This window comes from Capra hircus, chromosome 7 (genome assembly GCF_001704415.2).
Source record: "Capra hircus breed San Clemente chromosome 7, ASM170441v1, whole genome shotgun sequence".
NCBI classification, from domain to species: Eukaryota; Metazoa; Chordata; class Mammalia; order Artiodactyla; family Bovidae; genus Capra; species Capra hircus.
The window spans coordinates 55,204,234-55,220,967 of NC_030814.1; the positions used below are offsets into that span (position 1 = coordinate 55,204,234).

General features: G+C 42.5%; 1 pseudogene; it reads left to right on the forward strand.

Annotated features, from left to right (window-relative positions):
* Positions 269-15,560, forward strand: LOC102169589 (annotated as a pseudogene).

Below are 16,734 nucleotides of genomic sequence, written 5' to 3' on the forward strand. Positions count from 1 at the left end.
GCCCAGAAGCAAGACAGATGCTCCCTGCTGGGGTCCCAGGTAGCCACCCCACCTGCCGGCAAGGGCAAGCGGGCTCCCATATTCCCAGCCAGGTGGGAGCGGGCGGCCGCCGCGGCGTAGAGATGCCGGCGCGGGGCTCGGGCTCGGGCTTCTCCGGCGGAGGAGCTGGGTGGTTCCACAGTTCCCAGTGCAGTTCGGATGCTGTTGTTTCAGCAGTGCAGGCAAGAAACCATCCAGGGAAATGACTATTACATCATCTTAAAGGAATATGGCTTGGAGAGAGCGGAGGCAGCTCCGAGTCACGTCCGCCTCGGTGACAGGTCGCCGGGACGGCACGGGGACGCCGCGCTCCGGCCGTGGGCACGCGAGTCCCCCGGGCGCTCCGGGCTCGGGGCGGGGACGGAGCGCGGCGCAGTCGCTTCCCTCCTGGTCCTGTCCCGGAGTCTGGAGTTTCCAAGGGCCTTTGCTTTGCCCTTTCGTGCTGTCTCTAGACCTCCACAGCCACCACCATGCCCCAGAAACAACCCCTCAACCCAGATGAACACGGCGGTTTTTCATTTTTAAAAAACCAACAAACAATTCTTTTGAGTGTGCACTAAATTTCTGCGGAAGGGCAAATTACCCCTCTAAAGCTTGTTTAAAAGAAAAAAAAGCATACCCAATGACCCCAATGTTCAAGCTACAAAGTGGTTTTTTCCCCCGAAGAGAACTAAGCCATGTTCTCTCAGATGCCCTCTCCTGTTTTTGTTTTTTTGTTTCTCCTTTCTCTCCATTCCTCTGCCACCCTCACCCCAGCAAATAAATAAATAATGAATATATACATCCATACCTTCAGTCTCTCTGGAATTACTGATGCTCCTTCTCAAGACTATAGGAAGAACTGGTACCCTCAGGAAAAAACAAGGTTTCTATCAGTAAGTCATTATCTTGGCTTCCATGTAAGACATCGTTACCTGCAACTTTTTTCTGGGTCTGTTTCCTTACGGAGCTTCTCTCTGGATGTGCCCCCGCCCCTCCCATCTTATCCCAAGAGGACTCTAGTGGAAGACACGCCTGCAAAGAGACATTTTACTCCTGTCCCAGAGGGTTCCCTTAAGTGCATCATTAGAGTTTCAGGAAGGCATTTCCAGGGCAACCTAATCCACTAACAAAGTGCTTCCAGTTGATCCTGCCAGTCAATAATGGCCCAGGCAACAGCTTACAGTAAGTCAGCCATTTCCCCTTTCAAACACCAATGTCTTAGGACTCACATTCCTAATGAGAATGTAGTACTTCATCTATGAATAATATATGCGGGGCACAGTCCATTCCAAACAACTGCTATTTTTAAAAGATTAAAACCAAAACTGGAGAGAAATGTGTGAATTAGATACATTTTATGGGATACATGGGTTTATTGCCAGCTCTTGCCCCAAGAATTAGCATGAAGATAGACTCAGCAGTAGCATAAAATAATTTCTGATCTAACACTCTTTTCTTTCAATAAGAATCAGGTTACTGAACACATTCAGAGTATTAGCTAACACTCCAATATCTGATTATATTTAACTTTGTTTCTTTAACTAATGTATTAACCTACCCTGGCCTCAATCATTGGGATTTTAATGCTGGACCAATCAAGGATGCGCTTGTTATTTGATGCACTCATATCGCCATCTACTGTCCTCAAACTGTCAGTGCAGGACTATATCCGGCAACTTGTGTGAATGCGCGCACGCGTGTGTGTGCTCAGTCGTGTCCGATTCTCTGGGAACCCATGGACTGTAGACCGCCAGGCTCCTCTGTCCATGGAATTTTCCAGGCAAAAATACTGGAATGGGTTGCCATTTCTTACTACTCCAGGGAATCTTCAGGACCCAGGGATCGAACTGCGTCTCTTGTGTTTCCTGCATTGGCAGGTGGACTCTACCACTGCACCATTTGGGCCAAAGGTCAGATTTTTTTTCCTCTTTGTTTTAAAGTTCTTGAGTATTATCAGAAATGTTCTGTTCACCAAGATGACAAAGTAAACCTCTAGCTGCCATCGGGTTATGGGGTAAAATAAGTCTGAATCTATAGCTAGTAAGTACTGCCTTTGGTTGTAGTAAAGAGCAAATTATTTTATGTCTAACCAAGTAGGCCAGCACACCATGACAGTGGCTTTGGAGATTGGATATTAAAGTATTTGGGAAATAGTTTGGCAAGAAATGAAGAATGGGAGGAAGAGAAATCATAGCTTTAAAAACTAAAAGGAGCTTGTGAAATGGAATCACCATCTCATCTTAAAGACATAGCAACTGAGTACCAAGAGGGAAAGTACTTCCACAGGGTCACACAGCAAGGCAAGGGTTAGACCCCTGCCTATTCAGAGCAGTCAATGTCCTGTTTTTAACCTTATGGATTCTGGAATAGGAATGGAGAGGTGGCAAATAAAGAAAACAAGAAGAATTTTAAGACTATTACACATTTGAAAAAGCAGCAAGTCATTTAAAAGAGCTTTTAATATGAAATTAAATTGCAAGGCTAAAATATTTGGACAATTTAAAAGAAGAGTATTCTGTATCTCAGAAATGAGAAGCTCTTTTCATTGGTCTGGGCTTCATCAGTTTAGTTCAGTTCAGTCACTCAGTCGTGTCCGACTCTGCAGGTTAGGCTATTTCTGAGACAAGTAGTTCTTAATTTGGGGGAGAATGGACTGCTTGGAGAAAACCTAGGCAGTGAATACCTGAACATAAAAGTTCACATTCAATGTCAGGGACAAAGCCTCTGAGGAAGAGCTGAATAAAAAGGCACCAGGGAGATCACGTGGCCAGGGACTCACATTCCCAGCAATACTCACATTTGGACTATGAACCGTCTTTCCTTTTTTTCTTTTTCTTTTTTTTTTAATGTGGACAATTTAAAAGTCTTTACTGAAATTGTTGCAGTATTGTTTCTGTCTTATGTTTTGGGTTTTTGGCCAGGAGGCATAGGAAATCTTAGCTCCCTGATCAGGGATCCAAACTGCACCCCCAGCACTGGAAGGCAAGGTCTTAACCACTAGACTGCCAGGGAAGCCCCTGAGCCTTCTTTGTAAAGTGAGGTTACACACACACTCACACAGACACATTCTGAGGACTGGGAAAAAAAAGAAAACATAAAACATTCACCACACAACCTTACCCTTGTGACCACACCACCTGAATGCACTCTGAATTCACATTTTTTAATAAACACTGTTTAGTACCGCAGACTTTGCACACATATATTGCTGTATATTGTTTTGTGCTAAAAAAAAAAAATTCACTTAGTATAATAAACAGTTAAAACTAAACAACTGTTTTTACAGCCCTCTTGAGGTATATTTGCTTTTTAATCTATCTGGATCCTCAAGAAATTGAGAGGGTCTGGACCTCTTATCCTTGGAGAGGTCAGGGATTTGGTTCGAGGTTGGCCCTAAGTCTATTCACGTTGGGGTTTGTAGAACCCAGGTTAGTAGCCTCTGATCTGTACTCTTTCTTGTTCCTTTAGTCTCAGGGAGGCAAAGGATAAGAAGTGAGATTAAAGCAATAATTGGCTTGGAGGAAACAAAGCAATACACTATCTAGAGAGATTTAAATAATGCTAAAGTAAGCGAGTGTGTCCCAGGGTGTCTCAGGGAGGTTGTCAGTAATCCCAGCTGTTCGGTGCCTGAACGAGAGGCAAGAAGCCAAGTCTAGGCTGTAAGTGTATTCCTGTCCATGTCACCAGATAACACTGCTAGTGTTATTATTCTCTTCTGGCAGCTCTCCACTGAAGCACCGTGAGATGCCACGCTCTGTGCGAAGGCTGAACATCCAGCAACAGATTTCTCTTAAGTGAAGAGTGAGGAAGAATTTTGCATTCCGTTCCTTGTAATATTCAAGCTCACAGCTCATGAAGACACACCATGGGTAACTTGTGGAACTGATGGAACGTGTCTTAGCTTCTATTTCCTGTTCCCCACTTTCACACACCCCCAGAGCTGAATGTTGAAGAGTGTGTTCTCAAAAGGACAATTTTAATTTTGGAATAATGTGATCACCTCCCACATCCTCGCCCCCTAACACATCCTTAAGTTTCCTCTCCCTTAAAGGGAGATAGATTTTATGCTGACTGGGTTATCAGGGAGGGAATTGATCTCATCAACTTACTCAGGCTAAGATGCTGCACATTCATTGTGTTACATGCCCCAAGGACTCCTGAATTATCAGCATCATCTTAATAGCCACTGTTGAGGAGGGCCTGTCAGAGCCGTTACCTCTCTCTCAGCTCTCCCCGACTGGTGGTGTAACATTGGACAGAAGACTGAATGTCTCTGAGCCAGGGTAAAATGGAGATAAGAAGAAGACTGCCTCTCAGGTGTGCTGTGCAGATAAAATACGATGATCTGCATGTTGGACCCCTAGCACATTCCCCAGCTCTAGGCGGGTGCTTAATGAATGTTGGTAGTATCCATTAAAGAGGTAGAAGCAGCCGTATTTGTTGTTGTTCAGCTCAAGTTGAGGCATAAAGAAGTTACCAAAGATGCCCGAAGATTGAAATTCAGCTCGGTTTGCAAGTTTGTTGCTCTTCCCACTGTGTAGTTTTAGGTAAAGATTATTATTTGGTATAAACGTATTTCTCGGTAATGGGGGATCAGGCTTTGGTGGGGGAAGATGGGTGGCAGAATAGGGAACTGAGAATAATCGATACCACAATGGTTAAAAATAGAAATGCCACTATCTTCTGCCAGACAGGTTGCATTCCTGGGACCCTTTCATCCATTCCACACAGATTTACTAAGTACTATATTGTATCCATCATAGCTGGTAGGTATTTAAGGTACAAAGATGAATTCAATGCAATCTCTGAACTCAAACATTCACATACAAACACACACTCATACTCAAAATCATAACAATAGAAGGCAAAGATTAAGGTTCTAGATTCTTGATCACTACTTCTTATTTGCAGAAAAATGTCTAGTGCTGTATTCAGCTTTGGATTCTACATAGTTCACATATGGTTTGGACAAATCACTTAACCTCAGGTGACCTCTGCTTCCATATCTGTAAAATGAAGCTGCCTCCTGTTATAGAGATACTGTGACTGATGGCAAAAGATAAAATATTGCCGCCCAATCTTCAGAAGCATACCAAGATGCAACAGAGGAAGAAGGCAGCAGACAGCAGTCTGTCTTGTTAAAATAAAACCTCCACAAGAAAGAATTGGGATTCGACTTGTATAATTTTAAAGTCAGAATGGGAGACCCTTTGAGATCATTCTTTGTAGCCTCAGTTCCACCTAAAAGTTTGAGATAATAGGAAATGTTCAGTTTAGTCACTCCCCTCAGTTTCTTCCTGAAAATACCATTGAACTTGACTCCCAAAATAAAAATAATAGCTAAAGTTGTTTGTACCACCATACAGTCTCTGAAAGGAAGTCTGCAGAATAAAGTTCTAAGTGAACTCATTTTGAGATCTGAAGTGTTTTTTTTTTTTTTTTTTAATGTTATGCTGATCTGAAAAGCAAGTATTGGCTGCTCTTCACATACGAAGTTAACACCTTTTCAGGTTTTCTTCAAAATAATGACAATTTTCTGGAACAAATGGTCCAAGTTAGGAGTGCATAATTTGATCATGATGTTGAGTGAAGCCAAGTCCACATATGTCTTTTGAAACTGTGATCTCATCAGCATGAAACCTAACCAACAGAAATACACTCTTCCTTAAAACAGATTGGAGAATAAGGGGGAAAAAAAGAATGTAGCTGCCCGACTTTGAAACAACTGGTTCCAGCAAATACACAGGCAATATTTTACGCATAGCCATAAAAAACAAAAGAGGTCTACCCTTGCCTACCCCCACAGTCCTGCTTCGAGCAACCTGCTTAACTATGTTGTATCATTCACAGTGTGATGCTCATTGCGTATGTTGTATTATGCACATTGGCACCATCCTTACCATGTTTGCTATGCATTATGCAACAGATCTCTTGGCAAAAGAATAGTGTAATTTGTAAGCCAGTAATTGTCAACCTTTTATCTTCCACCTAGGAAACCCATTTTTCAAACGACGTCTCCATTGCCTTTCCAAAATATGCAACAGATACAAGCAATATCAAATCCAAAAGCACTTAGGAGTTAAGTTCAAAACCACTTATTATTTAAAAAGCAATCAGTCAGAGACTTCAATAACATGTCAGTGGTCTCTAGTGTGCATTTTAATGTTTTTCTAAATAGTTTTCTATATGCATACATGGAATTTATTGAACTCCCTGAAGCAATCTGTGGGGAAAGTTTGAAAAGCCTAGTTATAATAAAAAGGAACAGGTTTTAGAATCAGGCAGAGCAAGGTGTGAAAGAGGTGCCTACCAGCTGCATGCTCATGAGATAATCACTTTACTTCTCTGAGGATATTTACTTCATATATATATTAGAGATAGAAAAATCCAGGATTGTTGTGGGATATAATATATGATATTATATAATATATGATGTTATACATGGCATTGAAACATGTATAATATCATATATGAAATAAATTGCCAGTCTAGGTTCGATGCATGATACTGGATGCTTGGGGCTGGTGCACTGAGATGACCCAGAGGAATGGTACGGGGAGGGAGGAGGGAGGGGGTTCAGAATAGGGAACACGTGTATACCTGTGGCGGATTCATGTTGATGTATGGCAAAACCAATACAATATTGTAAAGTAATTAACCTCCAATTAAAATAAGTAAATTTATATTTTAAAGAATTTCTGAAAGTGCCTGGCACATAGCAAATATTCAGTAGGTAAGTGGCAAAGTTATGCTTGGCTCCATCACCTCCTCTGTCCCTCTTCCACCACTTTCTGCCTGTACCCCATGGGTCTGTGTAAATGAGTCGATGGGAGGGTACCACATTATTTATTCATGCTGGTGAAGTGAGTGACCCCTTTTCTAAAAGTCTGCTTCTTCCTGGGAGGAGGGGGATAGAATAAAGGCAAGGGATACTAGGATTTCTAAGCACAATTATCCTTGGAGATGGATAATTAGTTCATTTAAAAACAGACTCACCTGCCTTAGAAATAGCTGTGGTTTGCAAAGAATGATAGAAGAAAGCTCTTTTAGAACACCTCATACCATTTTACAGTGATTCAGCAGTCAAGCCATTGTTTGTAGAAGGCATTTTTCACGACTAAATCCAAACATGTCATACTCATAGAAATGAATCCTACCAATGGCATCTGCAGGTGGGGAAAGCATGAAGAGAGAAGGGCAAAAACCAAATAACAAATGGAAAGGTTTATCTCAAGGACTTGAGAAGTCAAAGCCGGGAAATTCAGGAATGCTCTGAAATATCACTTTCATTGCCAGTGCACTTTCCCTTGCCTTTTGAGTTATCTATAGGTATTCATGGAGGAGGGAATCATTTTTCATTCATCTTGCTAACCCTCAGTAGCTAGCACAGGCGATGGCATTTGGAGGGTGCTCAATAAATGTATGTTAAATTTAATTGCAGGAAAGAGAGTGTTTGCTTAGAATGGCACAAAATTGGCATGTTAAACTTATGATTACCAGGGGAGAAATGGGGAGGGGGAGATAAATTGGGAGATTGGGATTGACTTATACACACTACTATATAAAAATAGATTAACAAATAAGAACTTTCTCTATGGCACCTGCTCAGTACTCTGTAATGGCCTATATGGGGAAAGAATCGAAAAAAAGAGAGGATATATGTATACGTAAAACTGATTCACTTTGTGGTGTAGCAGAAACTAATACAACATTGTAAATCAGCTGTACTCCACTATAACCCCATAAAAACTTTTTAAATGATTTGTCCATTCTGGACATTTTATATAAATGGAATCATACATTACTACAAAAAAGAAACTGACAAGGTTATGTCAGAATGAGTGTTAGTTGGGAATATAAGGTGGTTGATTTCAGTTTAGTTCTCAAAACACTGAGTTATCCATACTGTCAACTAAAAAAGAAAAAAAATGCACAACTTAAATGTAGAGAGTTGTGTTTTGCTTGGCAGCCAAAACTGAGAACTTAAGCCTGGGATGCCGCTTCTTAGATAACTCTGAGGGACTGCTCTGACGAAGTCATGGAGGAGCCATGATATGGAGGCATTTTTGCTACAAAGACCAGGTACGTAAGTGCTCAGTTGTTCCAGTTGTGTCCAACTCTTTGCGCCCAAAGAGCTGAACTGTAGTGTGCCAGCCTCCTCTGTCCATGGGTTCTCCAGGCAAGAATACTGGAGTGGGTTGCCATGCCCTCCTCCAGGGGATCTTCTTGACCCAAGGATCGAACTGGTGTCTCTTGTGTCTCCTGCATTAGCAGGCAGGTTCTTTACCACAAGAACCATCTGGGAAGTCTACAAAGACTAGGTAGTGGAACTTCATAAGATTACTGCTGGGGCTTCCCTGGCAGCTCAGCAGTAAAGAATTCCCCTACCAATGCCAGAGACAAGGGTTCAATCCCTGGTCTGGGGAAGATCCTACATGCCTCGGAGCAACTAAGCCCCTGCACCACAACTATTAAGCCTGTGCTCTAGAGCCTGGGAAACCCAACTATTGAGCCCGTGCTCTGCAACTACTGAAGCCCACACACCTAGAGCCTGTGCTCTGCCACAAGAGAAGCCACCACCATAAGAAGCCGAAGCACTGCAACGAAGAGTAGCCCCCGTCACAACTAGAGAGGAGCCTAGGCAGCAACAAAAAATATCCAAAACAGCCAAAAATGAATAGGTAAATAAACAATTTTTTTAATTTAAGGAATGATTACTGATAATTAAAGAAAGCCAGACACCTCGAGTTCATGAATTTAGCACTTTTCTATGTATGAGAAGATGTGAGAGTCTCAGCTCATTGAAATCACTCCTTTGATATGTGCCTCAGCTATCTGGGGCCAGAATCCTGAATCCCCTCACGGTGCATGTGTGGGGGTGGCTGCAGTGGCTGGGGGCTTGCCAGCCTGTTTGTCTCCATCTTGTGTTCCCTAAGGGCTCACAGTCTGGGGTGGCTGTAGTGCCTGATGGCTGTAACATCCTCTGTTTACTGATTTGCTAGGCAACATTTTTCATTCACAATGCTATTAGGGACCTTTGCATTTGGTCAAGTCCCAGAGAAATCAACTCACTGAAATAAATAGCCTTCCTTAACTCATCACTGCAAAGAGGTCATTCAAGCACCCAATGCCCAGTCAAAATGGAGTGAAAAAAAGAAAAACTATTAGAAGGAACACCCCTGGAAGAGGAAGAGATCACAAAGTTTTTAGTTTCAAAACTGCACTGACACCAGTTTCCTTAAATATTCATGTCAATGTCTGTAGCCAAACTAACAAAACTGACGATGACTCCCAAACATATTCACATACATTTAATTTCTACAACAACCCAGAATTGTTGGCCTTGTGGGGAGAATAAAAGAAACTCTGAGAGTTTAAATAATCACCAAGAGGTCACACCAAGCTTGTCTGATCCCAAAGCGCCCTATTAATTACACCAAACTTATTTACACATAGTTCCTTTTGTTAAATATCCTCAACCTCTATCTGATATTTGCTCACTCCGAGCAACAACACATCCCTAGCAGAGATCACCACCGTATCCCCAATCCTAGTTCTGTACTGGGCACAGGGAAAGCACTCTGTAAGTAAGTAGGTGTCGAAGGTTTGTTAGAATGTACAAGTGAGTGAATAAATGAAAACATGAGTAGATGAACAGACTACCACCTGGGACAATGGTACCCAGAGATTTTAGCTTGGTACAGCAGAGCCTGATTTCCTGTGGTGTGTCTAATTTTCTTTACTCCTGAAATGTTGGTCCCCAATGGAAGACTGATTCCAATGATGAAAAGGGGTTCTGAAGAGGTAAAATAAAAAGGTTTCCATAAAAATACCAGAGAATTGGCCTTTCATGAAGCCACAAGGATGAGTAATATAGATTTATGTGTTTATGTTCTAGAATTTTAAAGTTTTTAGAAATAAGAAACTGCTTCGGGGATAAAGCTAAAAATCCCAGTTTTGGGGTTCTTTTTTGTTTTGTTTTGTTTTTTTAGGTACATAGATGGTAAAAAATATATATGATTCACTTTAAAAAAATCTTGACAAGGTACCAGGCAATTCTAACCCAGTCATTGTATGCATCAGTCACTCTGCATCTTTTCTAAAAATGTGCGTGGAGTTGGAAAGCCTGGTAATGATTGACCTATACAGAAACACACACAGGGCACAAGATTTAAGGAGCCAAAGCACACAATTCAAACGTGAGTTGGGAGACATCATTCTTAAGCTGTATAATGCAGATGTGCTTAGCTGCTGCCAAAGAAATCTCATGTTACCTTTATAGACAATGATCTGAGCCTCAAGCACATCTCCCAATTACCCTAGGGTCTCTCCAAATGGCAGGCTGGCTTGCAATGTGTGGTTCCAAAGACTGCCAGAGGACATCAGGCAATTGTTTGAAAATGCAACCAATGTCATATATCTTCATGATAAATCTGGTTTCCATTCCATCAGAAAAAAAGAATGTCTATGACATTAAAAAAAAGAAAAAGATTTATGCATCTGATAGAAACTGGATTCAACCTGATGCCTCTTGACCAACCCCTTGAATTTTTCATATATGTAAATGAGATCTTGAGAGTTGTTACATACTGCTACTCTGTTGTAGTACCATCCTATTGAACGCAGAGGCTAAGATTACCCCTAGATAGGATATTAAATAAAATTATAAATTTAAATGGAAAATTAGAGAAAGAACTATGGATGGAACAGGGATGGAGTTCTAATTTGCATCAAAGACAATAAGAAAATGCATTTCTCTTATTGCCATTTTGCCCAAGGACATTTGTACATATAGGTCTAAAGAAAGAAAGAGAAAGTAACTGTCCAATGGAAGTAACCAAGGGGTTGGAGCCCAGTTTGAGAACATCAGTGTTTTGCCACTAGCTAATCAGAGTCCAGAAAGAGTCCTTTCCCAGAAGCCCAACGAGTTAATGACAACTAAGGTTGTTGGAGTTCAACAAAAAAAGCTTTTGAAATCGTAGTTCTGTTCCATGTCTCTTATAATCATTTATTTACTCAAATATTTAATCAAATATTTACATATCTATTTGTACAAAGAACTATGTCAGACACTGTAGAGGCTGCAGTGATTAATGAGACTAGAGTTGCCCTCAACAAGTTGATAATCCAGTAAGGCAACACAGTTTACTCTGTGCCCAAATTGGAGAGAGGTAACTTATGCGGGTGATAGCTGCTTTTAAGAGAAGTGGGGAAAGTTCTGTGAGAAAGACACAGAGCTAACCAAAAGGAAGTCATTTTGAAACTCTAAGGAACATCTTGTCTAGCATAAAGTACCCATTAATAAATTATTGATGGGCTAAAGAAAGTGCCTCCTTGCATCACTACATATTTACTGGGCATGAAGTCAGAGGCATCCATTTAGAATTCATTTAGAACTGCCCCCAAACCAGGCTGATTCATTAGTCTTGATGCTCTCAGAAATACTTCTGTAAGCCCATTATAGCTCTAGTCCACACAGCTAATTTGTATTTGATTCTCGGCCAATGAGGACTAAGAGCCATTTGAGTGGCCCTCCCCAGGCATTCACTGACTCCACCAGGTCCCTCTTCTGCCATTACTTGTGTGGCACTGAACACCTGGGTTCAAGACAGCTGAAAACAGGAGTGCAAGCAATGGTGCTGAAGGTTCTACCCAAGATCAAGGAAGATACTGGACGGCAGAAAGGAGGCTTCACTACAGCAGCTCCAAGTGCCTTCAAGGAGACAGTCTAAGAAACCCAGATCAACAGACAATTGTCTGGTGGAAATCCTTTGACATTTTGAAGGGCAGCATAAGCCTCATTGCAGCAGAGAAAGATTGTCCAACAACAATATGAAAGATAAATAGAGGAAACCTATGGCCAGAGGCATATCACAACTTCAGGGGACTTCAAGAGCAATTGCCAAAGTATATCAATAGCACGTCCCCAAGGATGTTCAATAATCACCTAGAGCACCCATTTAGTTATTGTGATTATTTCCAGGAACAGATTCCCACAATAATTTCAGGTTGGGGAGTGGAGGCAGAGGGTGATGTAAAACACTATTTCTATTCCAGATACCCCAAGAACCCTGTAATTTAGGATATCCTGAGGGAGATTCACTTTCTGTAAGCAATAACTTACAGAGGATGAGATGGTTGGCTGGAATCACGGATTCAATGGACAAGAATTTGGGCAAATTCCAGGAGATGGTGAGGGACAGGGAAACCTGACGTATCGCAGTCCATGGGGTCATGAAGAGTCAGACACGACTTGACAACTGAACAACAGCAACAAGCAATAGCACTTCTTCAAGGCAATTGTATAACACAAAGGAGAGTGAATAAAATAGCATGAGGAACTTTTGTTCAGTACAAAAGGAAAATCTTATAATTTTGGTCACCCTGCATTATTGCAAATAAAATTTGCCTGGTTTATTAACATAACATTCACAATTTGGGGATGGAAAGGGAAAGAAACCTACAAAGCAATCTACACCTTAAGCTAAAAATGACTACTTCCTATGCTGGGGAGTGTTCGTGCACCATGGTTAAAAGTGGCGGCTTTAGGATCAGACAGTTCTGGGAGCAAATCCCAGCTCCATCATTCACCAGTTGAGAAAGTTGAATTACTCTTCTAGTCACAATGCTCACATCTATAAAACAGGTAATAATTGTAGTTCCTTATAGGATCAAATAAGAGAATACATATCAAATATTTAGTGCATCACCCTCTCAGAAGTTAGTACTCAACAAATGTAGCTTTGGAGTTTTTTTATATATTTTTCCATAACGGTTTTGGATTATCATCTCCCTAGAGTAGAGGCACATCATTAATATCATTAATGTTGGCCAGTCCTCGTTCTGTGCCCTCTTACAGATTAGGAGGGCAGAAATCAAGCCAGTCACACAGATCCCCTTTGAGAGTGTAGTCTCCTACTGACAGTTGTTTTGGGGAGGTCAAACGGCACTGTATGGCAGGTAATAATGATGTTTGTCTGCATAATGCACCCTCCACTTGCTGAGTTGTCAGTGTCCCCATGGCCTCATGAAGCTCTAGCCCTTGCTCCTGATTTATCACATGTCACTTGTCCCAGCATGTTTCCTGCACACAGGATGTTTGGACACAAATCTGCACATCTTTTAAGTTCTGTTTTCCCCCCATACCCTCCCCCTGTTGACCTGACTCAGTCTCAGTGGACTGTCACCACTATGCAAATGACTTCAAGTTTGTTCCAACTTATATATACCTGCTGGGCATCTTAATATAGACCTGCCAGAAGATCACATTCAAGTCCAAAGCCAAATATCTGTTTGCTACTCTCATTCATTATATTCTATCATATTCTCGGAGTTAATGGCATCAATGGCCTTTCTCTAAACCCAGCTGTGTTGTCTATCCACTTTACAATAAATCTTCAAGGTATCTCTTCTTTTTCATCTCCATTTGTCCTACCCTTTTCTTTACCTTTTACCCAAATCAGTTTGTTCAACAACTAATTACTGAGATCCACCATTGACTAGGTGCAGCATTCTATTGTAAGCTCTGTGTGTTGGGACCTAGAGATGAACAGGTAGACATGGTTCTTTTCCTCATGGAACTGTCATTCTAGGCAAGCAATGCAGATTTTAAACCAGTAATTAAATAAGCAAAATCATTTCAAATAGTCACATGTTATGAATAAATTAGAACTTGGTAATATGAAAAAATGTCTTGGGCAGAGGATGGGGAGACAAAGAGCAGAGATTGGGACTCTGAGTAAGTGATATGTGAGCTAGGGCAAGAAGCCAGTCGTGTGAAATTCTGGAAATAGCATATTCTAGGTAGATGAAATGATAAGAACAAAGGCTCGGATGTCTGAAGTCAGACTATGCTTGGCATGTTTAAAAAAAACCAAGAAAGCCAGAGAGTTGGAGCAGAAGTGAGAGTTCAGGTCTGAGAAACACACAGGGGCAGGTCAAGCCATGCAGAGGATCATGGACCAGGGTAAGAGTGTAGATTTCATAATAAGTATTATAGGAAGTCATTGATGGGTTTAAAGTTAGAAGAGGCATGGCCTAGTCTCTCTCTCTGTATGTGTGTGTGTGTGTGTGTGTGTGTGTGTGTGTGTACGCTTGCACGCTCAGTCATGCCAGACTCTTTGCAAACTCCTGGACTGCAGCCTGCCAGGCTCCTCTGTCCATGGGATTTCCCAGGCAAGAGTACTGGCGTGGGCCTTGCACAAGGGAAGATGGCAGCATCCAGGTGGAGGTTTTGAGATCAGATCTGCAAGGTGCTGGTGTGGCAGCCCACAAAGGTTTGCCCCAGGTGGCTTGGCCTTCTGTGCTGCAGGGCCCCGAGATGCAGGGCATATGAGTGGGGCATGTGAGTCATGCAGAAGCCAGAGCCTCCTCCCCCACACAGGGTATACACGATTCCTGGACTAGAGTCCTTCCCCTTCACAGGGAAGATGCACTCTATGCCCGGGCTGGCACGGCCAGTCTTCCCATCCTGAGACCCTGACTGGATGCCCCTCTTGCCCCTGCTGCATGAGCACCTGCTGTACAAGGACCAGGTCTGCTACATCTTCCACCAGTGTTGCCACTTCCTCGAGGGTGTAAAGCAGGCTCTCTGGCTTAACAAAACCAAGTTAACAGAAGGCCTTCCTGAGAAAGTGCCTAGCCTTACTGGCGATCCAAGAAACCACACAGAAGATCAAGATGAACCTGTTCTGAATGCAACCTCTCAGCTCATCTCTGGCACTCTACTGAGGACATCCCTAAGAGAGAGACCTATTGCCCAGTCATTGTGGACAGCCTGATGCAGCTGTGTAAAACCCAGATTCTCAAGCATCCTTCTCTGATCAGGCAGATCTATGCCCAAAACAGCATGATCCACCACCTGGAAATAAGAGTCGACCCTGATTCAGGTCCATAGTTCTGGTAGAGCCCAAGTGAATGCCAAGGATCCTCTGCCTCCCATTGCCCCCTGGGAGGAGGCAGAAGCTACTGAGAATCATGTTCTTGAGAACTTCTATCCCATAACTCCCACCATCAGTCTTTAGGAGTGCAATGTTTATGATGTGAATGAAGACAATGGATTTCTGGAGGGCTATTTTTACCCCTATCCTCACACTCAGTATTTTCTGGAGTCAGCCGACTTAGAACCACACTGCTTTCAGCCAGATCAGTTGTGGGCCAAGATGATCCTGTCTGCCTTTGGCAATGTGCTGGCTCAGGCCTGGTTCCTGTATGGGAATGACCCTCAGGTTTTGGAGCGGCCAGTAGTCATGCAGAGCATGGGCACCCACGGGTGTGTCTTCCTGGTGCTACAGCTGAACACCACAGATCTGGCCTCCGAGGAGGACCTCAAGAATCTAGCCTGGGTGGACTCCAATCAACCCCTGCATTGGCACTTTTTTTGTGTTCCAGTGATCAAAAAGAAGGTGGTTATAGACCATGTTGGGCCAACTTGTTCCCAGGCAGAGACATTCAGGAAGTTTTTAGCTCTGTATTTTCATGGTGTTGTGTGGCCCAAGGACTGTCCTGAGGCCTGGAGCCCCAGACCCCTCTCTTCCTGAAGATCCTGGAGTCTGGACAGTGCCTGGGGCTTGTCCTGAGCTGCAGCACTCCTTTGGCTGGGGCTCTCACCCACCATAAAGAGCCCTTAGGGTGCCCTGGAGCCTGTGTTTGTTGTGAGGGTGCTGTCAGGTGAGACACCCACAGTTGCACACAAGCCCTTGCCCTGAGCTTGCCTCTGCACGAGGGCCAGCCCTGGAGCCTCACCTGTCCCAACTTTATCTGTGACCCATCTTATGACTTTTCATAAGAATCTTCAGCTTTCTGAGTTTCAAAAGAATCCTGGAGTGGGTTTCCATTTCCTTCCACAGGGGACCTTCCTGACCAAGGAATCGGACCCACACTCTCTTGTGCCTCCTGCATTGGCAGGCAGGATCTTTACCACTGTGCCAAGTTCCATGTTCTAGCCTACCTGTTTTTTTCAAGTTGACATTGACTGCTCTGGGCATAATGAATTGTAGGGAAGCAAGATTGACTATAAGGCAGAGTAAAGAGTGTTGCAGGGATCCAGGCCATAGATGATAGTGACTTGACTAGGGTTAAGGAAGGAAAAATGTGAGGATTTTGGATGCATCATGGAGGTGCTAGAGATGGTACTGTTACACAGATCTGCTAATGTTCTTCCTCCTTCCAAAGGTTTTTTCATCTCAATTCATTCAACACAAAGCTGACAGTGTCATCCTTCTAAAGATGTCATCCTTTGCCTGAATATGTCAATTGGTTCCCTGCTGTTCATAAAATAAAGTCCAAATTTCTTGGTATAGATTCAAAGTCTTATGCTTTAACTACTTTAGAGAGATATACAGAGGGACTTAGAAGGAAAGGATAAAACAGTTACAAATCAGTTCACACAATACTATTCACAGAAAGTGGTGCTGGCTGTTGATGTGTGAAGAACTGGCATTCACAACTCTAACTGTTCTTACTCTGAGAGGATACGTAATAAACGCAAGAGTCACAGGGCATCAACTAGTGGTTATGTTTTAACTTCCAAGGGAAGAATAGGGAAGTTTTAAGAACTAGGAGAAATGTAGTAGCTCCTCAGATCACAAATCAATAAATGAATTGATTGATTTGATTATGATCCTTGACTACATCCATTCCCCTGAAATATAATACCCAGCTACGATGGAATTGAATGAACACCTTATAACAAAACCTGCTTTTTAATGTCAA